The following is a 26,400-nucleotide window of genomic DNA, read 5'->3' as shown; positions in this document are numbered from 1 at the left end:
ACGCGGGCGGCAGTAGCGAACCGAGGCACAGCCTGCCCGCTGCCGGGCGCTGCAGCCCCACGGGGCCGTAGTTGACCGCGCGCTTGCACAACCCTAGCCCCACCCCCACGTGACCCGCAGGCCCCGCCCCTCCATGCAAATCGTGGGGCAGCGGCGGCCAATGGGGAGGCGAGCTCCGCTGTTGTATTTATAGACGCTATTTAAAGAGCCCCTGGGAGTCTCCGCGCGGCGCTGGGCGGCGGCTGGGCGAGAGAGGGGAGGGTGGGCACGTGCGGCCGAGGCGGGGGGAGGGGGGGCGTGCGTGACCCGGCGGACCTGCGCGCTCCTAACCGCCGCCACCACGGCCCGTGCAGACCGAGCGGGAGGGTAGGGCAGGGCAGGGCAGCCGTTGCAGTGGCCTGGGGAGTGCGATCCCCAGGCTTGAGGCTCGCTGAAGTGCGTTCTGCTCCGGCCCTACGGTTCTCGAGGCGGTCGGGGGCGTTCTTAGTTTTGAAAGCGACATCTCCCAGAAGAGCTCGGAAGCATAGCGGTTCTGGATCGCCCTCTTTGGCCGTGGGCTTGTGGCAAACTCATTTGCTGCTCCCTTCTTTTCACGCTTAAAGAAAGGCATTCCTTTTCTTCTTCTTCTTTTTTTTTTTTTTTAAATCAGGATATTTTTTTTTTACCAGTGAAACTGAAATGGAGATGCAGCGCATCTCAGTGTTTGTGTCATTTCCAGGAGGCAGTGAAAGGCAGCGCTTTGTCATTGCTGTGCTGCTATACGAGCGATGAGGTGCTGCTCTCGTGCACTCATCACTTAGGAATGGCCACCTGAGCGTTGCCCTGTCCGAATTCGCAGACATAAACAGAACTGTGTGACTTCGTGTCTCTGTCAGTAATAATTGCTTCTTGTGCAGTTTGAGTCACAGTGTGAAGTCTTGCTGAAACCCACAGCGTTCCCCCTCCACCTGGACACAAAGCTCTCCGTCTGTAGGTGTGTTTTTGTACAAATTCTCACGCCCAGGTGATGGTTGCCCCCCTCTCCTTCCCACAGCACCTCAGAGTGCTGGTTCTGTAGTAAATTGCAAATATCTTCTGCTGTGTTTTTCCTTTAAAACTCCAGAATGTGCCTGTAGCAAGGCAACTTGCCTGCTGCTGACTGGACGGGGGCAAGAACTGCTCCTAATGCTTGGCACACTCCCACATAAAGGTAGGCTGAAAGGTTTCCCTCTAGCTTTTATTTGGGTTTCCTCAAGCAACCAGGAAAGGGAGAAGGAAAACAAAACCAAGACATTGGGGGAAAAAAAAAACAACAACAACCACACACACACACACAAAAAAAAACACAAAAACACACCCCAGAGCCCACCGCTGTGAAGAGAACTGACTGACCGAAGGCTTCCAGGAGCCTCAAATATGTGCTGCTAGTTCCTGGCCAACCATTTGCTTTGATGGTGCTGTGAGTGAGCAGATTGACTTGACCTCTGTTTTGTTTGTGCCTGACAGTTGTTTCCAGGATAAAGCGTAAGTGGAGCTGGGGAAGGGAGAGGCACCGTGAGTAAATCAGTAAAAAGCAACAGATTTCTCATGCTTGCACTCTTAACCTTACATCTGATGTCCATGCAATCAGTTCAAAGATTCTAGTCCTCCAACAACCTTCATGCTAAAATGCTGTAATGGGTAAAGTAAATCTTATGAGAGCTTTTTGAGACACTTAGGCTGCCAATTTCCTTTCCTGTTAAGGATCTCATTGCTGCCACAGTGGGAGAGAGGATGAAACATATTTCACAGATGGAATGTTCTTCAAGTGAGCTGTTTCAGTTTGGTTGTGGGTTTTTTTTCCTCTGTTTACTCTAACCCTATTACTTGCACTTCTGTTGGCATCTACTGTAAAAATGACTATGATGTCTACATTTGGTTTTAAAGTTCTGTGTTTTAAGACACCCTGCAGTTTAAGTGAATATAAGGAAATTTGTGTACTAAGCTCCTTTTAGAGTATGACATTGCCCAGATCAGCAATTCTGCAGCTTCTTATGAATAGTACATCATAATCGATGAAAGCACAAATCAACCAGATCCAGAAGTGTGGAGTTACACTTTTTGTGAAGTGTCATTGGTAAATGCCATCTGCCCAGCAGTTGCAATGCAAAGGATGCTCAGTCTCCACCTTTATCCTCAGTGTGCACAAAGATGTGAACCGCTTTCAGTTTTAAAATGAGCAGATATCTGAGGGCTGAGTGGGAGAAAGGAAGGGAGGAGGCTTTTGCATGTCCAAATGTGTTGGAGCAGAAGAGCAGGGACAGATGCTCACACCAGACCCCTGTGGCTGATGAGCAGAAGGCTTGTCCTGCAGGGCAACGTCAGGTGGAGAGGAAGGTCCTGTGCTGACAGAAGGGAGGAAAACAAGCTCCATCTGTGACTGTGCAGTAGGCTTGCTGGAAGGTTCGTACTGAAATCCAAGAACCCCCTACGTGTGCTGGCAGGGACTGCTACTTGCTGGTGAGCAGCCTGAGTCAGGAAATGATGCTGAAGTCTCTCTGTTCCTCTTTCAGGCTCTTACCTGTGTTTGTTAGTCTACTCAAGACTCATTCTACTTATCAATCCTGAAGCAATTTTTGTTTGTTTGTTTTGTTGGTTGGTTTATTGCTGTCCCTGAGAATGGGATAGCGTAGGGTGTATCTTGGGCTATGTCCTATTACCAGACTTGCAGCCCCATTGGTATGAGTATCAAATCCCCCATAGCTCTGGAAGCAGCACACATCTGATTACCATAATTGTGTCCACACCAAGACTTATGCCAATCACTCTCTTTAGTGGAGATGTTGAATATTAATCAAGTAGTCGTAGCAAAATATATATATATTAAGGGAGAAATGTGGTTTTACTTTCTTGCGAATGTTTCTCAAAGGTGTAAGTTGGAATTCTCTGAACATAGAAGTGAGCTGGCTTAAACTGCATTGGCAGAATTAAAGCTGAATTATTTGCCTTGTCTTCCGATCAGCAATAAGGACAATGCAAGGGGCCCAACAGGGCAGCTTAAAGAGGGCGAAGTGGAAGCGCTACCTGTTTGGGTGGCAACAAGCCACCAGGTAGCTGCAGGATAAGGCCAGGTGGTACAGCTAAGGCATTATTATACCAGAGTTGCCACACTTGCTTTCCTAGTGTAGTTATGTCAGTAGGGTTGTAGGAAGATGTCAGTTCTCACATACAGCTTTTTGGCTGTTTGTCAGTCTGAAGTCTGCTGTTCCCATCAAGCTGCCAATCTGTAGAAGCACATCCTGAAACCCTGTCAGGCAGAAATCAGGCAGGATGGTTTGAATGGTAGGTCTGAGTTTGAATACTTGGTCTGGTCTCTTCAAAAGTGAAAGGAGTGCTTGCTGGAACTGCTCCATAGGCATTTGGATGAGGCCAGTAGCCAGCAGAAGGGCTTGGGATGGAAACAGATTTTACCAGCACAGCCAGATTCAGGAGATGCAATGTGTTTATAGTCAAAAATAGAAGAAAAAAAAAGAAAAAAAAAAAAAAAACAGCTCTAAATCCAAAATATATCATACCCTGACAAAAAGAAGTATTCAAGCCTTCTTTGGAGTAGTGTTCAGACTGCTTTAGTGTATATTTTTCAGCCCTAAAATTGCAGTAGTCTTTCAGTCCTCATACCAGCTTGAGTTGTGTCTATCAGCCTTGGGTCTGAGGGCATTTGAGCATATGAGAAGGAGTCAGAGTACAAAAACTGGACTTCGAGTTGTGAGTTTGGCTTGCCATCTGCTTAACGGGCTCAAGGAACTGGTGGAGTGCAGATATGCAGAGTAGTATCCCACGGGAAAGGTCAACTCAGAGGAGCTGTTGTGGAAGGTGATTATATTTTTCACTTACAGTGGAAATCCAAGCGGGGTTTTTCAGTTGGATAAAGTGTACTCCAAAGGAACATTCCAATAATGTATTTGGGCCTTCTGGAGGTAGCCCTAAATTTGACTGTCGCTACAGGCTTTTCTCTTCTTCCTTCTGTCTGTCTTGTTAATTATTAATCCAGCGTGTTGGGAGCCACATTCTTCTGAGTGACTCCTCCCATGTTTCCAACCTGGGCAACTTGTCTTGCGTTATTAGTTCTGCAGACTAAAATTACTCCTTCATGAAGTACTGCACTCTGGAAAGAAGCGGGCAGCAGAGTGTACAGAAGGTGTGTCATCCAGGCCTTGTGGCACGTTATAATACGAGAACTGTCTTGCTTATTCATTATGCTACATTCTTAAATGACCTTTACAGCATTCGGTAAAATGGCTTCAGGTTATTGTGGACTTTGTGGTCTTTTCAGCACATGCAATTAATGAGGAGGGAGAAATAAATCTAGCATCAGAATTAGTATTTTATTGGAACTGAATCCTGTGCATAATTTAACATTTTGGGTAGTGAACATTCTCTGCTTTCTTGAAATAATTTAGAGGCAGTTTTGAAATAGAACGCATTTGTATAAACATGTCTTGGGATGAAAGATCTGCTATTTAGTTTTCTCCTACATTGCTGTCTATAGGATGTGCCATGCAGTAATCTCTAGACTGTGATTTGCAAAGTGTTTCTCTTGTAAGTAGGCTCAAAATAGTGTGGCATAATTTCATCCCCTTTCTCCTAAATAAAGGACTGCAGGATAAAAATCCAATGCAGTATATTTCTGTGTTTGTATTATAGATGGGAAAACAGAGGAGAAGCTTGGTTGACTGTATCCTCAATCTAGTGGTTCACATTTTTCAGTACTTAGCAAGGAAAGCAACTGTTACAACAAATGGATTTCTCCAAAACTATACCCTTCAGAGTTACAAATGGCTTTTAAAAACTGTCCCAAAGTTACCCAGTCAATCTGCAGCAGAACCAAGTGTATTGTTCAAAGGCACTCCTTTTTTGTCCTCTCCTACCTCAGTGGAAAGCTGGCTTTATAGATCCATAGCGAGAGATCCCACATTGATAAAATCAATAGTACTGGTATGACATTTGCATGAAATTGGATATGAAATTTGCAAATATATTCATGCCCATTAAATACATTGTTCTGCTTACAGAAAAAACTTTGTTTCTCCTAAATCCTTCTAAAACTAGCTTATTTAGGATCTGATATTGTTAATCTGACTCTTGGAAAAGCCTACAGATTCTGTTGAAGCGCTGAAGAAGCTCTCAGCATGCACCAGAGCAGCAGAATCTGAATCTCAGGCAACAGACGCTGGTGATGGCATTTAGAGAGAGCTTTTTGCTGTAACTGTTGTGATGTTTACTCAGCTAAGAACATGTAGTTATAATAAGTGTTTCATATATGCTTTCAGTACCTGTAAACAAAAGCTTTCTCAAGTAAATGAACACCAGTGTTGTTGTTTAATATGTTTGTAAAGCTGGGGCTCATTTATTTTAAAGTTAAATGAAGCCTGTAGGGTAAGTTAGGGTGTCGGATACCACACTTCAGACTACAGTAATTTGCACTCTTTTGCCAGTGACCTCAGCATTTACCTGCATATGTGTTATCTGCCAGAAAGCAGAAATTTTGAATTTCTCCAGGATGAGGAATCCTGTAAATTAGCACAGAAATGCATTTTCAAGTGCCTGGATCAGAGCTGTTTTTCCAGTGTCAGTGACACCATGCTCATACCCCTGCATGGAAGAGATTGTACTGAGTTACCCTGCTGTGCTTTGGGGCTGTGGGCTTGGAGCTATGCACAGAGCTGAAAACCAGAACCAGCAGATTCAATCATAGAATCACTCAGGTTGGAAAAGACCTTAAAGATCACTGAGTCCAACCATGAGTTAACTAACCATAGTACCCTAACGAACAACCCTCTGCTAAATCATGTCCCTGAGCATCACATCCAAACGGATTTTAAACACATCTAGGGATGGTAACTCACCATCCCTACCTCCGTAGGGAGCCTATTCCAGTGGATTGAGGGTTGTAAGCTTTAGAGGACAAGTTAGGACTCAAATGGAGCAGGAAGTACAACAAGCTAAGGTGTCACGAGAATATCGCTTGGATACTTTCATGGTTGTCCTGGTCTGATCTGCTCAGGGAACAGGCCCCTGAGGACGACATATCAGAACTTTCATTCAGTCCACCTCTGTGCATTTTCATTTCACATCTTAGAGGTGAATTGCTGTTGGTCAGAGGAAACCTGCAGCTCCAAAGCCTGAACCTGATAGCTTGCTTTGTACAGTTACGGTCAGGTTCCTGGTTCATCAGGTACAGCTGACATCATTTTCCTGTTGATCTGGTAAGCAAGAATTTTCAGTCTGCTGTGTTCAGGGTACAGAATATTCAGGACTTCAGCAAGGAATGCTCCTTTCTGGAGCACAAGAGCAATGCAGCCTTCCTTCCTAGAACCACTGGAGCAGCCTGCAGGGGTTCCCACTGATCTCCTCAAATTAATGGGGAGCTGCTGTGTTTTGTTCTTGTCAATGGTTTACAGGCTGGTTTAGCCTGGTTCCATGACTAGCAGGGTGGAGGGACCCACTGATCTACACCCTGGAAAAGGGAAACAGGGAAAAGGGTTGAGAGATGGGCCAAAAACAAAACAACAGCAATGATCTGAGGAGAAGCAAACAATTTTACTAAATAAGATATTGGGATACAAGATAACACACTGTAATACAGTATAATTAGAATTGAAACAAATAAATCAAATATATATATAGAGAGAGAGTCTGAAAGCTGAAGACCTTACTCTAATGCTGAGGTGAGGCGATCTAGGGAGCACACATACTGCCGAGGTCAAAAGGGAAGGATGGAAAATGTTTTGTGGATGGTATTTATCTTCTCCCACTGAGCAGAAATGGTAACAGAACAGTGATCAGTTCTCTGGAGGATGTAGTAGTTTTTCTCTTCTGGGACAGGTACCTGGAGCATTAACTCTTTAACTCCCAGTGCACTACATGATGTTATGATGTGGAATACCAATAACCAAACATCATAAAACCATGACAGTTCTTTTCTCCATCTTGTGCTTCTGTTCACCCAGAGCTGGTTAGCTTTACCCCCCACTCTTGGTACTGCTCTGAATGTATTAGTGGCCCATAATTCCTGGAGAAACCCAAAATGGAACCATGTGCTTGGTTTTGGCTATTATATCAAAAGTGGGATTTTTTATACTGGTATCACAACTGCTACTAGTGATAGGGTTGTTTTGTTTTGTTGGTTTTTGTTTTGTTTTTGTTTTCTTTTAGGGTATAATTGCTTGATTGTAAAGCAAGTTAGAACTTTGCCAGGAATTAATTTGTCCAAGTGTTCTCAGAACTGCAGAACACTACCAGTGAAAACCTATACTAGCCTCGAGAGATGTTGTTAATGGTCGGGGGAAAGATACTTCTTCAAAGGAGACAAAAGCTGCATCAAACTACCTGCATGGAATATCACACTGAGAAAGAAAAACACCTGTTGCAGAGTAGAGAAATGGCTTATTTGTGAAACTGAATACGTTGGATTCTCTTCTCTTGCCTGGCTGAGTTGTGTGCATACACGTTGAGCTTGAATTCTCTCACAATCAAATCTGAAATTCATTTGCTGCAGGTGTTTGTGTGTACAACCAAGGAAGTGCCCAGGCATCTCAAGTGCTTGCAGAAGCTCACAACAAAAATAAAACAAACAAACAAAAAAGCTGTAAAGACTGTTAAAGAGACGAACTGAATAAACTGAATATATTAGAATATTTGTATTTCCCATTCCCATACTGTAACAAACAATAGCTTTACAAGGTATTGTTGGAAGAAAAATGCTGGCTCTTGGAAGAAAAATGCATAGACAAGAAATACAGAAGTGAAACCACAATGTTGTAAGTGAAGTCCGTTAACAACTGCTTCAGTAAACAGTTCACACATACAAAAAGTTAAGGCTGGACAGCTGTGGTTCTGTAATGTGTTATCCCTCATCAAACTGAAGTAATAAGAAAATTATATGCTGACAATTCCTATCATTAGCTTATGACTTTCTTGGGCTTTATTCCTGGGCTGTTGCAGATTTACTGTGTCATCTTGGGCAAGTGATACGAACCTGTGATGGCTCAGTTTCCACTACTGCAAAATGAAGGCAATGCATAAAGGTGCATAAGGATGATTTGGCCTCTGAAAGAAACTTGCAAAATCAAATTGAGAGCTGTTGAAACAGGCAAGATGCTGTTCTGTGGATTGTGTGTAAAAGATTGTAATAAAAAATAGCTTCATTTCTTAATGTCAGGCCATGTCTTGGCCAATATCCATTTTCTCTATAAAACTCATGATGCCATATGCAATTCGTTGCTGAAAATGTCTGCTTTCACACTGTCAGGCTAACTTACTAGCACAAAGGCTCTCACATCTGTAGTGTAAAACAGTGTACTTTTAGTATCTTCAGTACTTTGTATCACAGGCTGAGTAGAGCTGACTTTCCCTCCCTCCTTCTTTCCCTCCTTCTTTCCCTCCTTCCCTCCCTTTCATCCATCCATCCATCCATCCAACCATCCATCCATCCATCCATCCATCCATCCATCCATCCATCCATCCATCGAATGTAGTTTTGGTGAGGGAAGGACCTGTTTCTGAATTCAGTGGATATGCTCATTCAAATGTAGGAAAAGTGCTGGAAAAGTTAAATGTTTCCATTAAATTCAAGGTTAACTGAATAATAAACAATAAGAAAAAAAGAATTGTTTTTTGTTTTAGGAATTACCAAAATAACACAATAGCAAAGTTTAGGAAGCAAAAAACTGCCTGAGGTGTTTTTTTTTTTTTTTCCTTTTTAATTAAAAGGGAAAAAAAAAATCTAAATTGAAAGGATTACTTTCTCCCCCCCCCCTTCTTTCCCCATATCCACACAGACAAACAAAAGGCCAGGCTAATCATTGTGGGGCATTATAAATTGAAAATGTACTTATGCCTATGATAAGAGAACACAGTTTCAAAATAAGAGCTAATTCAAATCAGAAACTAGGATCCAAACAGTGAGCACTTTTGAGGACCTCAGATATCCAAGCATTGGTACTCCAGGATTAAAGAATAAAGCAGAACCTTGTAAAAAACTGAGATGATTATTTAATGTTTGTCTGATCTTCAACTTTTCATCTTCTGTTGTTTAACTCTTTTTCAGTAGCTGTGGTGGCCATTCAGATGGTCTCTTCCTTTCAGAGCAATTCTAGAAATCAAAAACTGGTGGACCTATTCTTTCTGTCAACAGACTTCCACTGAATCTCCATCACTTGGTGTCAACAGTATTTTCACTCACCACGGCTGTCTTTTGTTGCATCACTGGCGGTGAGAATTTGCTTGGAGTGGACATGCTGCAACATGGTCTGCAATGGGATGTGATACTGCCTTGGCTTTGAGAAATATCAACAGAAAGTGATTTTGATTAATTGTTATTATTTATACAGTCATTATTTTAGGTTATTCTGCTAGAATACTGAAAACATTTCTGCTTTAACTTAGTTGTACAGTGTTACTGAGGTTTTGAAGTATTGTAAGGATGGCTCTCTTTTATTAAATACTCTTATTCATCATGTTATCTTGTCATTATACAGATAGCCTAGTCTATACTTTTATTTATTGCAGATCTGATCTTCAGTTTTTCATGTGTTTCAGTTTTAAATAGAAACAGTAGTATGGCCTATCTTTCGTTGTTGTCTTTTTAAAAGAATAATTTGGACACAATAAGGGAGAGAACATGGCAGAAAAGCTCTCTCATGGGGACTTCAAAGTCTTTCTAGCACCCGGTGGCATTCTTTAGCATGGTTTTTTTGGGGGTGGACACTGGGAAAATGCCTATGGAGACTTTGCTACAGTTTTGGCCACTAAGAAGAGTGTGAATATTTGACTCCGGGGTGGAAATGAGAAACAAAGAGAACGCTTCACCCTTCCCCAACGCTGTTCCCCCCCAGTGTCTTTGAAGCTGTTCACATAGCAGAAATGGTTTTCTTTGGAGTCCTGTGCTGAGAGAGAGAACAAAAACAGTTGTTGGCTGCTTACCATTCTCCCGCCTTACTCCCAACATTGGTATGTGCCAAACACGGAGCAGATGAACAGGGCAGAGGTTGCATGGAGAGTGTTTGCCTACTCCTCGAGATATAATCCTCTAGCTCTTCTAACGTATACTGAACTCTGGGCCAGTCCTGTGAAGAGACAAATATCAGAGGGCACTATGGTGGTCTAGAGTAAGGGAGGTGCCATGATGTAGAGTCTGATATGAACTTGAAACAAAGCATGTAAAATCCTTTCAGTACTTTGAGCTTAATATGAAGGTATTCAGAGTGAAACTGATGGCATTAAAATGCTTTCTGCTTTCCTAGTTACAAAGCAGGCTGTTTGCAGCAAAGATTATAGACCATGGAAAATTGATTTGGGAGCACTGATGTTGAATCACACTGCGTTACCTCCATTGAAATCATCATAGGATCATTAGAACTGAGTACTGTATGTATTTCCAGAGCCACATAGGACACAAAGACACTCTGCTTACCCAAAGAGAACTGTCAGGATACACTATAGAGCTATGTAGAACCAATTCGTGGTCACAAAAAATATTTTTGACAGCATATATTATGTCATCTGGAAGAACTGATGAACTCTTCTTTTCCTGATGGTGCAAAAAGTGTTTTTTTTTCAAGGAAAGCTGTTCTGGAAAGAAGTGGGGGATTTATTTCCACATATCTACACCGAAACTCTTGTTTTCCTGTAACTATACTGGCTTTATTTTTAATTGCAGACCTGAACAAAGACTTAATGCCTTCACAATTAGCAGTTGTAAATGGATATGATGTAAGGACTAACTTTGACTCAAAATTCTATTTTTTATCCAATTTAGATGGATGATCTCATATATGAAGTTACATGAATGAAAGTCTGAGCCTCTTCACTGAGACTTCAACAGAATGTGCCTGAGTCCTTAGAGCTTAGCACCTGAAGCTGCTAATGTTTCCAAGATAGCTTGATGTAGCTGGAGTAAGTGCACTATTCTGTGTTGACAATCCTGTCCTAGAACTGAGCTAATAAAGCTGTGGAACTTTGACCATCACTGCTGGTGAAGTAGGCAAGCTCTGTAGCCTTGCCCTTAAGCAAACTCTTTCCAGTTCTTTGTATGCTGGCAATGTTGAATATGTCTGTTAAGCTCATTTTAGGTCTAAACTGTTGTCTGTTTGGGACAAACTCAACGGCAGGTTTAGATTTAAACTTCTCATTTGTTTTATTTTAACTACAGATTAATGTGCACTGCCCATCCCATCACCATGATAGATGGGAGAACAGAAAACAAAATGGAACAATGTGTTTAAACCTTGGACATAAAATGCTGGATTCTTTCTCCACATGATATTTTATGACAGCAGAAATTATTCTGTTATTTGGTACAATATTAATTAAGGTGAAGATGCTGTTGTAAGACAGGAGACTGATGTGGTCTTCAGATAACCTTCAAATAGGAAGCATAAGTAGATGCAGCAGCCTACTGTATGAAAGCCAGCAATTAGGAATTTCAGTGAGACAGTTAGATGAATGCACAAAACATTGCAAATTAAAGAAAAGGGAAAGAAAAATGAAAGAGTAATTCTCAAGGGAGACGTTATATGGAGAAGCAATAAAGTTGTCTTCTATGCTGTCAAGAAGCTGGCCTGTTTCCAGACATGATTAGGTGAGGCTGCATGGCTGCTGGAATACCTGTAAATGATGTGAATACTGCCGTGTGGCTTGTTTCCTTACAAAACTGCCCCTGGATAAGAGGTGCAATCTCCAGCTCCAGAGTAATAGCTGAGAACAAATGGGCAAGAACTCTAGTCAGTACAAAATTTCACTGAAGTCACTGGTGGCTTGTAGGTGTAGGAGCTTGCTTGCTCACTTTTGATTGCAGGATCCTGGGCCTTAGCTGCCAAAAAATCTTATGAATTGCTAGTCTTGGAATCTGTTATTTCTCAATCTTTCAAACATGCCAGAACTTGGCTGGCAATGAACTATTCTTGCTGGACAGGACCATATAAAACCTCTTTGAGTGAACTGATCACTTGATTAGATTGTCTCCTAGGGAACTGATTTAGTGTAATAATGATAGTGAATGAAAGTGGCTGTTGCTTCACGGGAACGAGACTGTTCTGCTGCTCATTGGCGGGTTCTTTGATCAGTGTTCAAGGGTTAAGCTAATGGAAGCTAGCTGGTATGCAGTGGAGTGTTGAGTAGACATTACACTCCTAACTATGCCTTTGGTGAGGGCATGAGAATGGCGTGTGAGTATTTTTGCTCTTGTCTTTTGAGTAATCAGGGCTCTCTCCTGCAACTTTTACAAAACCGAAATTCTGAAATGTCTGAGATAATAGATCCAGAAGAGATGAGCAAGGAGTACAGAGGCAGCAGGAGGTCAGAGCAGGTGATCTGTTTTGTTGTTGTTGTTTTGTTGTTTTTGTTGTTTTTTTGCAGTTCGATTACTGATTTTTATGTCTGTCTGAGATATTTATGTACAGCTTCCTGTGCCTTACATTTCCATACAATGGGAATAGTAGTGTTTCTTTTATTTAATAACAGTGATCTGTAGTCCTTGGACAATGTGCTGCTATGGTTAAAAGTACAGTGTGAGCTCCTTGTGATGGGAGGTATACTCTTCACAGTGTTTTGGGTAGTTCAAGTCATCTGGTACACATTCACAGAGTTGCAGTCAGACCTCCCTAGCCTAGGTTTTTCGAGGTCTCTGTGGGGTAGGAAGCGAGACCAGCAGGGGTTAATGTGGTGATGACCTTTGCAGCTGGACTCCAGCTGCTGGTTCCAGCTGCCAGTTGTACAAAGAAGGGAAGGGGGTGGGGAGAAATGCTGCTAGTCCAAAGGTAGGGAAAGCTTTGCACTTGAAGAAATTAAAGAGCTCTATGCTCATTTGCCTTCTGAGAAGCCCATTGTACTTCATTTTCCCCCAGTTCCCTAGTGAAGTGAGAATCCTTTCTAAACATGAAGGTATCCTGGAAAAGACAGAGACCATCCTCTATAATGAGAGCAAACATAGCAGACTGTGTAGAAGAGCCTGAATGTGAGCTGGCCTTCCATACTGAAGACGTACATATACCTACATAGCCTTGGAGCAGCTGTTTTCAGTCTAAGTTGATATGGTTCGTCTTTGTTCCACTTTACCTCTCTATTGCTTAAATGGAAGGTCTTTTTTTTTCTGGGGATGACTGTGAAACTGTCTCTAAAAGTATTTTTTCAGCTGTATTTCTACAGGGAGTGCAGAGAGAAGCTTAACTGATTAGTGTAAAGTCTAGGAGTAATAAACTCAAAAAAATGTTCTGGAAATAATATCATTACCTATTTTTACTGTCAAACCTTACTTCCCTTCCTCTCTCTAATGTGACATTTGCTTTTTACACCTCTGCACAAACACCTGAAAACAGGCTATGTGTTCACTGTAATTATGAGTCAGCCTTTACCAATGGTGACTCAAATATGCGACTCTGGCACCTGTTTCATGTCTGTCTGGGTTTTGGATAGCACTGATGGTGGCACGTAAAGCAAAGGTAAACACGAGTGTGTTCCTTTCCCAGAAGCTATTTGTTCAATGCGTTGGATGATAAAGAACAAAAGCTGTTATAAGAAAAGGTGTTTACAAAATTGCAGCTGCAATAATAGGACTTTGTGGGGGGTGTCTTGTATCACTTGTTTCAGAGAGGGAGCGGCATTCAGACTGAGTGCCACTGACTCTAACACTTCCTTTGGAGTGTCGTTTTGTCTGTTTTATGCAATTTTGGTGACAGGAGGAGTGAGAATAACGTTAGCGAATTGTATTAACGCTAGCAAGGCATATTGTGAATGAAGAATGCTATTTAAGTGTCCACTATTACTATTATTCTCAAGGGGAAAAAAAAATCTCAAGTGAGTAAAATGTTCTGCATCTTGCCCAGCAACTGCAGGTCTGTGAAGGAAGGGAGAGTCAAGGCAACATTCTACCCTTGTCTTCCCATGTATATCATTCCTTGAAGTAACGAATTACTGTTGTGTGCAATCTCAATCAGAGTCAGCACTGCACGAAGAAGACCTGGATAGGTATCTGTCTGAAATGTGGTTGCTGAGGTACAAATTCACATGAAAAGTAAGCTGAAGTGTAGGGAAATGCTCCTTGCTGAGTGTTGCATTTGAACCTGGCAGGTAAAAAGGGCTTTTTACACCTTCTCAAGGACATTTGTGACACAACAAATGGCAAATTATTAGTATTTACAAAAAAAGTTACAATTTCAGTAAATAAAGTTTGAAACCAGTTCTTGAATAGAAATCCATCTTTACTGAAAACAGGGTCAAGATGGGGGAAGAGCGAGACACGAATCTGCGTCGGGCTCCAGTCAAAATCTAAAAAAAGGTAAAGCTAAAGAGCCTGTGTGGTTATTCTGCCTGCAAATACTGTCCAAGGGCAGGAGTGTGCAGAGGGGATCGAGTCCTGATCAAGTAGGTTAAGAGTGGATCTGCAGCTTATCAGCTTATGAATGTGGGGGAGGATGACTTAAGGATTTGGTCTTGGGACAAATGGTTTTCTTTCTGTCTTTGTCATTTCTACCTTTATAAACCTTTACAACACACTACAGGTTTTGGATCTTGCACATAAATGCTCTTAATTGCTTTTACCTGATTATGTTAAAGGCAATTGTAAGTAAGGGTCTAACATCAACACATACTCTACTGGCATGATTGGCAGACTTAAAATCAGGATACTGGAACATTGTCACTGTGTCAGCAGCTAAAAAACCATTCCACGGGATTCCAAGAGCTCTCCAACATATCTCCAGTGATCCCCATTGGCCTGTTTATGTCTCATAGTTCAGGAGTCTATGTACAAGTGTTTTCTAGTGGTTGGCATTAATCATAATAGTCAGAACAATGCCAGAAGCCCAGAGCTGTGGAAGAAATCTTTATGGCTGTGGTTGAATTAACTAGGACATGTTTTTTTGCCAGTTAGCATGAATCACAGTCTATTCCTGATAAATACAGTGATAGCTGAGCTGTAGTGCTTCACTGGCAGAGGGGGAACACGACAGGTGTTTGTTTTTCCTGTGTTTTTTAAGCGTGCACATTTGCTAGCATAAAACACAATTCCAAGAAGCAATATTCTTCCAAGGACCTAGGGCACAGACACAGAGGAAACATTTGGGAAATTCTCCCAAAGGAAGAAGTATGCTTCTGTTTACCCTAAGAAGTATTTGGTTTGGTTTCTCAAGGAATAGAAGATACCATCTTGCACCTCACATGTGTCATGCACAATATTTTAACTGAGAGGAATAGCACAATGCACCAATATAGTCTAGGGGCTAATCAGCTGGAAGTAGCTTTGCCAAAAAGAACCTGTGACTGGTGAGCAAGTTGTCTCTCAGCCAGCAATGTGTCTTGTGTTAAGGAAGACAAGAGCCTCCATTCTTGGAAAAACGTTCCAAGCAGATTAAAGGAGGTTTTCCATCCTTTTTATTCAGCACTGGATGAGAGACTTCTGGCATGCTGGGTTCAGTTCTAGAATCCTCAACATGAGCAAGATGTGGAAATATGGAAATGAGCCCAGCAAAAGGTTACTAAGATGATTAAGGGATTGGAGCATCTGTCATATAAGGAGAAGCTGAGAGCTGGGCTGAGGAGGCTCCACAGGTTTTTGTCAGTGTGTATAAATATCTGACAGAGGGATATAAAGCAAAGCATGTCAAACCCATGGGCTGCCCAGAACAACTACTGTGGCCTGACCCCTGCAGCCATGCCATCTTGGAGTTTGCTCTTCCCCACCAAGCAGGCAAGCCCAGCCCAGTCCATCATTCAGCAACAACCAAAACATCAGCCCCAGACAATTCCTATTCTCTCAATGCAGCCCAGACAAGCCAAAACGTTGGTCTCTCAGGATATAAAGCAAATGGAGACTGGCCTTTTCAAGTAGCATCCAGTGACAAAACAAGAGAAAATGGGCACAAACTTTCTACTTTAATCAGGAAAAAGCTTTTTTACTGTATGGGTGATCAAACACGAGAACAGATTGCACTAGAGGTGCTATCTCTGTCCTTGGAGCTATTCAACACTCAGTTGTGCATGGTCCTGAGCAGCCTGGCCTGGGTGACCCTGCTTTGAGCAGGGGGCTGAACAAGTCATGAGTGTCCAACTGTTTGGCTTACCTGGGCTGTACTGAGTAAAGAGGAATTGTCTTGGGCTACATATAACATATAAAATATAGTTAATTATATAAGTAACAAAAATTTTACTTTTTAATATATTTTTCATTAAAGCAACCAAAAAGGGGGCAAAAATAAAACATAAAACTAGTGGGTTGGACATGTATGGACTAGATGATTTTCAGATTTGCTTTCCAGCCATAACTGTTCTGATTTTGTGCAGAAAATGCTAATTCAGGACAGGGAAATGAGAAGTGATTTGCTTCCTTTAAGACCAGCTAGACAAATCCTCATGTAACATGCTGGAATGTGCGTGGAGTCAATGAATGAGGCTCTGAAAATTTTAGAAAGTTATTCAGACGTGGAGGCATTGTTGGTGTGAGGAAAAGCCACAGTTAACTCTGTGTGTTGCTAATTGCACATGACCATAGAGAAGCTGATGGATCAGGTTTGTTCCTTGTTGGTAAGTCGTGATTTGGGATAGACAAAAACATCTTTAGCTTCCTTGGCTGGTTGTGTGGTTGAAGAGACTGGATTCAAACCAGGCATCATGGGAGGCTTAAGCTATTCTAAGCTAGGAGTGAGAAAAGCAGGCGCTCACCAGAAAGCCTCAGAAATGAAGTTTGGTGAGATGAGTAGAACTGAGGGAACAGGGACAAAGATCCAGCCAGAGTAGGATATGTTACAACAGAGGCAAATTGGCATCAGGCAGCTCAGCAGCACCAGCTCACCTGTTGCATCATCTGTCCGTGGGGGAATGCATTACAAGGGAGGCTCCTGTTGCCGTGATATCTTGCATCTTTCAAAAGGCTATGAGATTGCCTGTAGCCAAAGTTTGCTTTGGTTGAAGGACACTTCCTCAGAAAATCTGGAATTTCAAGAAGCAAAAAGATGCAAGTATTGTGGAAGATCATGTTAAAATTTGTATTTATGCAAAGAAATTAGCTGATAACAATAGAACATAAGAAACAGTGTTTATTTTTATTATTATTATTTTTTAATTTCCTTCTTTTTTTCCTTGAATAGGAGACAGAAAGGAAAGAAAAGTACGGTTATCTACTTTATTTAGGAACACATCCAGGAAACAAATGCCCCTCGCTCTTTCTCTCTTCCCTGCATCTAGTTGACAAGCTATCAAAAATTTGGACATTCAGTCTTAGTGTCTAAAGACATTCTATGTCTTTAGATCATGTATGAGAATCTAAGTTTGAGAAGGTATTCTAGCTTTATGTGCTCCACCTCCAATTTATGTTTGGAATCAGGTGACTGGATTGAATTTTTCCATTTCTGTTCTGCATCCTTCCCATCCCCGCTAAATATTGATCTTTAATTTATCCAGAGAGTGATTTAATCATTTCCCATAGATTATCCAGGCTCAGGCACCTTCTGGTCTTTATCCTTGATAAATTGATAACCTGGGAAGATTTAAAATGTTCTTTGCCTTTCTCAGTGATGTGATGACCTCAGTCTGAAGTGCGTCCTTCCTGAATGTATAGATGTGTGAACTGAGGGCCATACTTCATGCGCACATGCATCTGGCATCCAAGGACCTGGTTCTTGATAGAACTACATCCTGTGGCAGTCAGCTGCTCTGGCTGACAAAGGGTGTGGAGTGAAGCAGCCCATTTTCCTATTAGAGAGAGGCTTCTGCAAATAAACAGTTGATGTCTATGCCACATGGGTGGGCTGTTCAAGTGTTTGAAAAGGCTTTCCAGAGGACTGAAGCATTTCAGAAGCAGTGGTGAGCTTTGCCCAGAAGCTGAAATGAGGGGACGGAAAAATTCTTCATGTTGTGAAGACCCCAACAGCTAATTAACAAGAACAAAGTGCTCTAGTTTGCCTTGACCACTCCTTAGCCCTCTAGACAAATCCAAGGGGACACAAGGCACTTCATTGAGTTGCAGTATGCATACGTGCAAAACTGCCACTGAAGTCATCATTTTCTTTGCTAAAATCATTTTAACTCACTGAGACAAACTTATTTTTTCCCACAAACACATCAACAAATAACTTGCTCCCACCCACGAACATGCAAACAAATGTATAAGTTACACCAAGTGTTTCTCCTCCTGGCTGCCAAATAAGAAAGGGAGATTGTTACTGTGACTTCTATTTTTAAATACTTGGGAGGTGCTCTAATGCTACAGCTAGAGAGACTGTATAATACCTAGGCTCAGTCTCAAAAAACTCCAGTAATACTGCAAAGGCTCACAGAAATAGCTGAGTGGTGAAATTCTCCTCCTAAATGATGTTAGCAGAATCATACCTTCTGCTTTAAGTTGAATGCATGTATCAACCTCCTTAAGGGTAGCTACCTTGCTAACTGCTAGCAGGCTGCAAATATCCTAAGTGCTTTCCACAGCTTTGTTGTACGTGAAACCCAGCCTATTAAAACATAGCCCAGTGCTGGCCCAGCTGTCCCCCTCCTTTCTCTATTTTGGGCTGTGGCTAGGTGTATGGACTAAGATGTTTCACCGGACAGAAGCTGGAAGAAAGGGCCTGTTGTTCTGAATGGGAGGTGTGCTATGTGACATACTGCGCAAAGGATGTGTGCTTGGATGGGCTGATGTGCAGAAATCATTAGTAGGGTGTGTCAGCACAGAGGGGGGAACCCAGGCCTAGGAGAAAGAGACAGAGAAGTGAGAGCAAGGGAAGATGAGGGTGGAAGGAGCAAGGGGTGGAGAAGCAGAGACTAAGACTTTCCTCTTTTAGCTGTTGGTTTGGTACAGCCTTCATGTGCAATAGCACTCTTAATAGACCTTAGAAATCTGTTCCAAGTATTCAATGGACTTACTGATATGAAGAAAGGAGACTTACTACAGAGCTAATCTGTAAGTGACGTTTATTCAAGGATAATAAATGATTCAGTGATGACAATTGAAGTTAGTGGCAGCATTTGGGCCTACAGAAGTCACTGCTGGATATAAAATATCTGAAGATACACAAAGAAGCAAACTCTGGAGTGCATAAAAGAGAGAGTTCCACTTAACCGCTGATTTGCCCACCTTAATTAGCCAGATCTTCTGCTCAGAGAAGCTGAGTTGAATGTAGAACCTGTTGCAAGAGGTAAATAGAGCCAACTTTTCCCTTCCCTTAGAACTTTGTGAGGTTGGGATTAATTTGTCTCATACGGGTGGTTCTGTTGCAAGAAGTACCTCAGAACTGACCCAAACAGTACCCTAAAGAGTTTCCTGGTCTACACTTGGAGCGAGTGGTATGAACCATCTTTACACTGACAACAACACAGTTGAATTGGTGTCAAGATATTGCCAGCTTCTCCTTTAGGACAGCCCTTTGCCCTGCAGGTACAACACAAAGAGGCTAGTGGTAGGAGGCAGTGCTGAATTTGGCCAACTGCATTAAAGGGACTCTCAGTAACAGAAAGGTGATTGTGCAGGAGGAGCAAACAAGAGGGTGTAAGTTAAGGTCCAGAAATGGATATTCCTGTTTGCTCTCCCTGCTCCACACCTTTTCTAACCACTCTCCTTAGTTCTACCTGTGGCTTAGCTTCTAGTCTCCCTGGAACCACTAATTCAAATCCTGGCAGGATTACTCAGCCCCTCTGTAATTTTGAGGTTAAATGAAACTGTAAACCAAAGATTTTGTGGCAAAGTGTTTGCCCTGGTATGCTTAACCGAAGTTGTCCCAATGCTTTTTGTACGTGGCATGCTGAATTCACTGCCGTCCTGTCACTGGTTCTTCATTCCTCCTGATGTATTAATTTATTTAATTGCTTTACTGCTCCGGTATTATTAGATTAGTCATGTGTTTTGAGGGAGATAGTGTAATATACATTTACTGTCCACAACTTCTGCGTGTCCTAATTGATGTAGTTTTCTTTCCATTCCTGAATTTACAATGAATTATATATGAGTTGAATATCTGCTCATTTAACATAGCCATTAATTTTCACAATGGTACTTTGAGTTCAATGTTTAAGAATTATCAGCTGAGATGGATTCTTTATTCTTGAATATGAAATAGGCTGTGGGCAATTTGGAAAGGATAAATCCAAAATGTTTTTCATTATCTGTCAAGCTAGAAGCAGATTGGATGGAGATTTTGTTGTTTTCCTGTAAGAGGAAAAAAAACAACAGCAAAACATCGGTGTCAAATTGTGACCCAACCCATGCTTTTTTAAACTCTCTCTTTAACTTTCTAAACTTAAAAACAACCTTCTATGTTTTTCTTTTTTTTTTTTTAAATAAAATATTGCCAAAAATATTCTCCTGACCTGAAACCTTTAGCTGCCAGGATTCAAGTCTTCAAACATGCTTTTATAGCCAAGTTACAAATCCATGAAAAATAGATTTATCGTCTAAGTAGAAATTAACTCGAACATCCTTAAGCCAAGATTCACATAATTCCTCTATATTTCAGGATAAAACGTCTGTTATTCTCCCTCTTCCCACCCAACTCTTGAAATGCTGTATATAAAAGCCAGGTATAAAAACAAATGCTTTTTAAAAATAGGTAATAACTCATGTTGTTAAAAGATAAACCTTTGCAACCTAAAAACAACTCAAGGCAACTTATCATTCATTTATTTTCTCAAAAGGTCTTCCATGCTTTAAGCGAAATAATGAAAACTAAGTCATGATGATGTTGCCAAAAACAGTGGTGACTAAGTGGACTCCTGAGCAATTGCAGCACCAGCAGCATTTAACTTGTTGTTCAGGAGTTCATATTATTACTTTTTTTAATTATTATTTTATTTTTGGAAATAAAATTCTAGCCCCATTGGACAAAGATTTAACTCTCTAGGTTTCTGGGACTCCTGGAGAGCACATCAACATGGTGGAGCTTTGCCAGCACATAAAGCTGTTCTTACCATACCTCATATGCTCCATGTGCTATTCTGGCTCACGTTCAGCTCTCAATCCAGAAGTCAATGAATTTATTAATGAGTTTCTTTGTGCATGGGTACGTGGCTGTAGCAGCTCCTGGGGAGGCCCAGCACCCCTGCAGCCACTCCTGGGTCCTGCTGCAGCAAGTCCTTTGAAATCTGTTATGAGCCCCACAAGCAATTAGGGCAGAGTTTTGAAGTGATCTACCGTATTTCTAACAATACAAATGAAGATATGGAAGCTAAAGATAATTGATAGGATAGTAGCATTAAATAATTCTTTGTGACTTGTCTAACTGGAAATTTCTGTTTAATCCATGCAAATACAATTTTGGTCTCCAAGCATCCCCACTATCCATCCAAAGCCCATTTCCCACCAGCACACTCTGCTCCTTCCAAAGCCCAAAGCCCTTCCTCAGGACGCACCCTAGAAGCACCTATCTCTCCCTAATTGTGCACTGACTCTGCCTGCTTGACTCCTCCAGTTCTGCCTGCTGAAATCCTGCTGCCTCATGAGAACTGCAGAAAACTTGGCTTAGTTTGCACTTCCTACAAAGTGTGCCCAGATGGGACTCTAGGAGAATAAAAGGAACACATCAGAAGAAAAAGTGTATTTGCAGTAGCTCTCTTCAAGAGTCCTGCTGATTGGTCGGTTGGTTGATTTTCAGAGCTGCAAAGGATGTAAGTATTTGTCTTTTTTTTCCCCCATCACAATGGTTGCAGATTAAAGCTGTTTGTATTTTAATAATTTCCATAGCAACATCTCACCAGCATTAATTTGGCTAAAAAAAGCTGTGTTTTATTTGTGATATTACAGTAAAGTCTATAAAACGTCACTCATAAAAGGCATTTTGAAATGTGTGTGAAAAAAATAGGGAAATCAGGGAAGATCATATTTTATGAAGCCAGATGAAGTTGCTGGCAGTTGGTAGCATGGAAGAGATAACAGAAAGTAGGGTTTGTTTGTATGTTTTATAAAAATACACAGTATTTAATTCAGAAGTGTAGAGTTGGAATAATAATCTCCATATATGTAGCAAGGAATAGCTACTCTGTACTATTTTTTTCACGTAGATGAGTCCATGTGGTTTTACCATAGGCTGCTTGGGAACCACAAAAAGGCCCTTTCACTACAGAGTATGAGCATTCACATGGGCACTTAGACCACAGTAACTAAATTCACACCCTGGCAAGTGTCACAATAGATTCCCCAAACAGTAACAAGTAATTGCTGTGAGCTGGCTGCTGTTGAGAGGGACTTGCAGGACTCCCATGGTGGAGAGGTGGTTAGTGTCATTTGTAGGCTAAAAGAGCTTGAAGCTACGGAAGAGGAAATGACTCAGGGTAAGAGAGGAAAATCAACTGATGGCACTGTTTATTAAAGGAGGTGGAGGAAAAATAAGCATAACATCATCAGGTCTGTGCAAAGTATTTCCAAGGTATGAAATTGCTAGCATGAATTATGTATCAGTATATCAGAGAATCCTTTATTTAGAACATAGATAGACAATAACTGAAATGTTCTTGCTTTATTTTTCCCCCGGCCTCCCCTCCCTTTTCTTCTCCTCCCACCCACTCTTTTTCTCCTTTGTAAACTCTGGTGGTTTAGATAAACTGAAACATTGATCTAGCCTCATCTCCCATTAGAGTCTGCAAAAGGAAATATCTGCAAGCAAGATGTTATATAACCAGAACCAGTTAACCATGTGCATCCTTCCTTTATAGTGACTCCTCTGTTGTGGATTCAACCTCCAAGTTATGCGTTTTCAGTACGGGTAAAACATACAATTTGAAAATGAAAGTATAAACAGTCTACCTTATTTATTCATACCCCAATTTGTACGTATGAACAACAGTAGCATAACCACTTACATTAATTTGACAGTAAACCAAAAGAAAAAATGCCTTGAAATGAGCAAAAAGCAGTTCTATATGTCATTTATAAAAGTCCCCTCACACAAAGAGATTTCAAAACCATTGATGTGCACTATGCTCTGTGCAAATTTTTACTCCCTTTTGTGTCTGTGTCTGAAATAGAGCACATTTTGACAGACTCTATACATTTACGTTGTATGAGCTTTGTAAAAAAAAAACTGCAATGTAAAAACTGCTGCACAGATTTGTTTGTGTTTTATTTAATAATTTAAATTAAGTAGGCTAAGCAGAGAGAATGCATTTGCTAGCTGAAGTTTCGACAGGATTTTGAGTTTAATATTACTCTTGTTAGTCTGGGAAAAGCTTGGAATAGTCTAAGAAGTAGGATTTAGGTAAAAGGTACCATTATTTTATGTAGGAGCCAGCCTCCTACATAATAGGCTAGAGGACAAATAGGGCGTCAGCGTTCACAAGAAAGAGCTAAATCTAAGCATATAATTTGGTGTCTGGCAGTTCATATTGACATAAACACACCCATTTGGGTCAATTTTTGTGTTTGGGGATAGGGCACACTACTTTCTTGAGCTTGTGTTTGAAAACTGTCCTTCAAGCATTAGAATTTGTAACACTGGCTTCTTTCATCAAGCATCTGAGCTATTTGTTTGCCACATTTTCATTATAACAAGTTTAGCAGTGAAGAAGTATGCTTTGAAAAAGCATATTGGATAAAGACAATAGCATCTGTTAAGGGTTGAGGAGGGACTTCTGATGTGACATCGTTAAATGCCACACAAAATATTTCAAAAATTTGTCAGAAACCGTTCTTGAAATGTTGCTAAAGAAAAGATGCATTCTTCCCCTGCCCCCACACAGCTAAAACTCTGCTTTGCTACGTTTATCCATTGTAGCTCATGCTTTCAATGTAGGATTTGTGTACCTTCTCCTTTAATAGAACAGCTTGTTTAAATGAAAATGCACGCCTGTTTTGTTCTATAAAAATACCTTATTTCTAGTCTCCTTTGCTACTGCTCAAGACAGATCTTCCCTCATTACCTGCTTCTGTCATAGTACAACTGTTGGAAGCACACATATGTGAAGAGAATGGCGGCAATTAAACAATGTAGGTATTGATTTCATTGCCAAGTAAAGCCTGGATTCCTATTTCAGTGTGATCTTGTACTCTAATATGCACAGTCACTCCAAGACCTGCATCTAAGTTAAATGTAAATGTAGGCGGAACGTTTTTTTTTTTTATGTATGTGTGCACACATACATGTGTATGGACAGATATGGTCTGAAAGCAAGGGAAGTCAATGGAAAGACTCAGCACTGACATTACTGTGCTCTATGTTAAGATTTACCTCTGTAAAAATTGATTTTTCTTCCCTTTTGCTTTTAATGTGTCATCACACAGGAATTCTGTTTGTCTCTATACAATCTCTTGCACAATACGGCTTTTGAATAGGATTTTACTAACTGGTTCCTGCACGTGAATGTATGTGAGACACATTTGTACTCACCTAGCCAGCCTTTATCTTGTTTCTCCTTAAAGCAAACAAACTGCAGGACAGAATAGACTCAAATCAAGTCAGCTGAATTAGATTTCTGTAATGCACTCTAACTATATTGTTTGTTCACATATATATACACAACCTCTATTTCTGATTGTACTGTGATAGTAATTCTTTCTCTGCCTTCAGTCAATGAGTATTTTTGTAATTAAAGTTTAAAAGATGGACATAAACTGCGAAGTTCATGCGCAAATATGACCGTATCTTTTTAAGGAGTAAAGTTAATTTTAAGCTTTTTTAAAACTGGAAAAAATATTTATTTGAGCTTCATAGACAAATGAAATTTCAGACTGATTTCACTCTCTAAGCTTGGGGAAACTTAGATATTAACTATTTCTAAGGAGCGTTTCTCTGTTAAAAAGAAAATTTTGATGAAAATACAAGAGTGACATAAGATAATACTGGTCTATAAGGAGCAGGAGCAGAACATATATAAGACATACAAGCTGAAAAAGAAAATCGAAAGACTTGTGAAAGCAAGTCAGAAATCACTCTTTCATTTAGGAATCTATGTGGCAAAGGGGAATTTTTATCTCAAAGAGAGCTATTGAGGAAAAAAAGCAAGCTAAGCTCATTCTCTGCTGCCTTCTGTCAGACTGACTGTAGGCTCTTGAAATCTGTTTGAAATGGTAAGAGATCTTCTAGCTTTAAGGTGATACAGCAAGAATGAAATGGAAGAGTAGAGAGCGAGAAGGAACATAAGAAAATAATCTTGCATTACATGCTTTAGCTGTCAAGAAAGCATGAGTTAAGTGAACTAACTGGGTAGAGATGGGGGTTGATTTGTTTCTAGGAGAAAAAGCAAAAGAGAAGAGAGAAATGATTTTACTGCCTTGATTATTGCCCACCCCCCAAAAATCTCTTTGTTCTGTTTTTTTCACAGCCACGAGTCCTAAACAAACATCAGCATCCTTGCTAATTATGTATGTCAAGGTGCTCTGAGAACTGCCTGGAAGCCAAATGTATTCCATGGTGTCCTAAACACCGTGCTCCACAGTCATTCGCTCTCCATAATTGTAGGGTGAGGACAGGGGTAACAGTTTTCAGGATCTTATTTTTGGTGAACTATACTATTCGCACAATGACATTTTGCAGTCCTATATCATCTTCCATTCCTGGGTCTCAAACAGATTTGTAAGCTTTACTAGCAGAGATGCTTTATAGGCATTTCAGAAGAATTCTTTAAAGGCCGCTAAGTGACATTCCTTGTTTGTGAAGAACTGCTCTTGACAAAAAGCAGAGCTGTGCTTCTGTGTTTGTCTTCCTGATAGAAAATGATCTGTCGGCTCTTATGTCGATACATTGCTATATCCACCTTTCACATCATCAAGCTTTCACTCTTCCCCTTGCCCCATCCACGTGCCCTGGTTAAGTAGATCATTCTTCTCATGCTCCTTACACTAGCAGCATTGGTGGCAGGTGAGCCCTCCCTGGCAAGCACGCTGTGGAAAGAGCAGAAGTACATCTCCTACAGAGATGTATTTGCTTCAGCATCTTTATCCTTTTGTACCACGAAGCTTAAGTCGATACATGACATGAAGAAAGATTTAGCATCACTAGTAGGTGATGCTTTCACAGGCATGTGAAACCTCACAGATGAGCTCTGAGCCTGCTGCAGAAGCGCCTGGGCAAGCTTTGTTCTATGCTATGTGAGAGGTCAGGCTGGCCTCCCTCTGCAAAAGCAGGGAGGTCAAACCATGGGGTTCACGTTGCTTGTGCTCATCAGTGGCTTATAGAACTAATGTTTATAGAGGGCTGCTAACCTGCACACGTGACTTACTGGGAAGAGATAGTGTAAATGAATTTAGATTGTTATTTTGGGGCTGATCTGAGAATGTGAGTAGCCACTCCCTGTACACAAAAAATCACATGGAGAATGCCACCAAAATTATCTAGCCTCTTAAAACATAATTTGGAAACTTAAACAAGGCCATAGGGAATCTCAGAATCTTGTACTGACAGTGTGCTTAGGAGCACTCATCAGTGTGACTTCTCAGTCATTGTGAATAAGGCTTTCAAACACATCTATGGTGCC

The 26,400-nt window shown here is 41.0% G+C and overlaps 2 long non-coding RNA genes across 2 annotated transcripts in view; one reads left to right on the top strand and one right to left on the bottom strand.

Moving 5' to 3' along the window:
- Positions 1-8,776: 8,776 nt before the first annotated feature.
- Positions 8,777-26,400, bottom strand: part of LOC146545388 (uncharacterized) — a 28,805-nt gene continuing 11,181 nt past the window's right edge. The window contains exons 2-3 of the long non-coding RNA XR_014885296.1: positions 9,943-10,085; positions 8,777-9,296 (exon numbers count right to left, since the gene is read on the bottom strand). This is a non-coding gene — a long non-coding RNA (uncharacterized LOC146545388). The remainder of the gene's footprint in view (positions 9,297-9,942; positions 10,086-26,400) is intronic.
- Positions 14,241-23,373, top strand: LOC104912306 (uncharacterized). Its single transcript, XR_004161034.2, has 3 exons — positions 14,241-14,293; positions 21,405-21,600; positions 22,567-23,373. It is a non-coding gene; the product is annotated as an uncharacterized LOC104912306 (long non-coding RNA).

Source organism: Meleagris gallopavo, chromosome 1, assembly GCF_905368555.1.
Source record: "Meleagris gallopavo chromosome 1, MGAL_WU_HG_1.1, whole genome shotgun sequence".
Taxonomy (NCBI): domain Eukaryota; kingdom Metazoa; phylum Chordata; class Aves; order Galliformes; family Phasianidae; genus Meleagris; species Meleagris gallopavo.
This window is presented reverse-complemented; position numbering and strand designations above follow the sequence as displayed.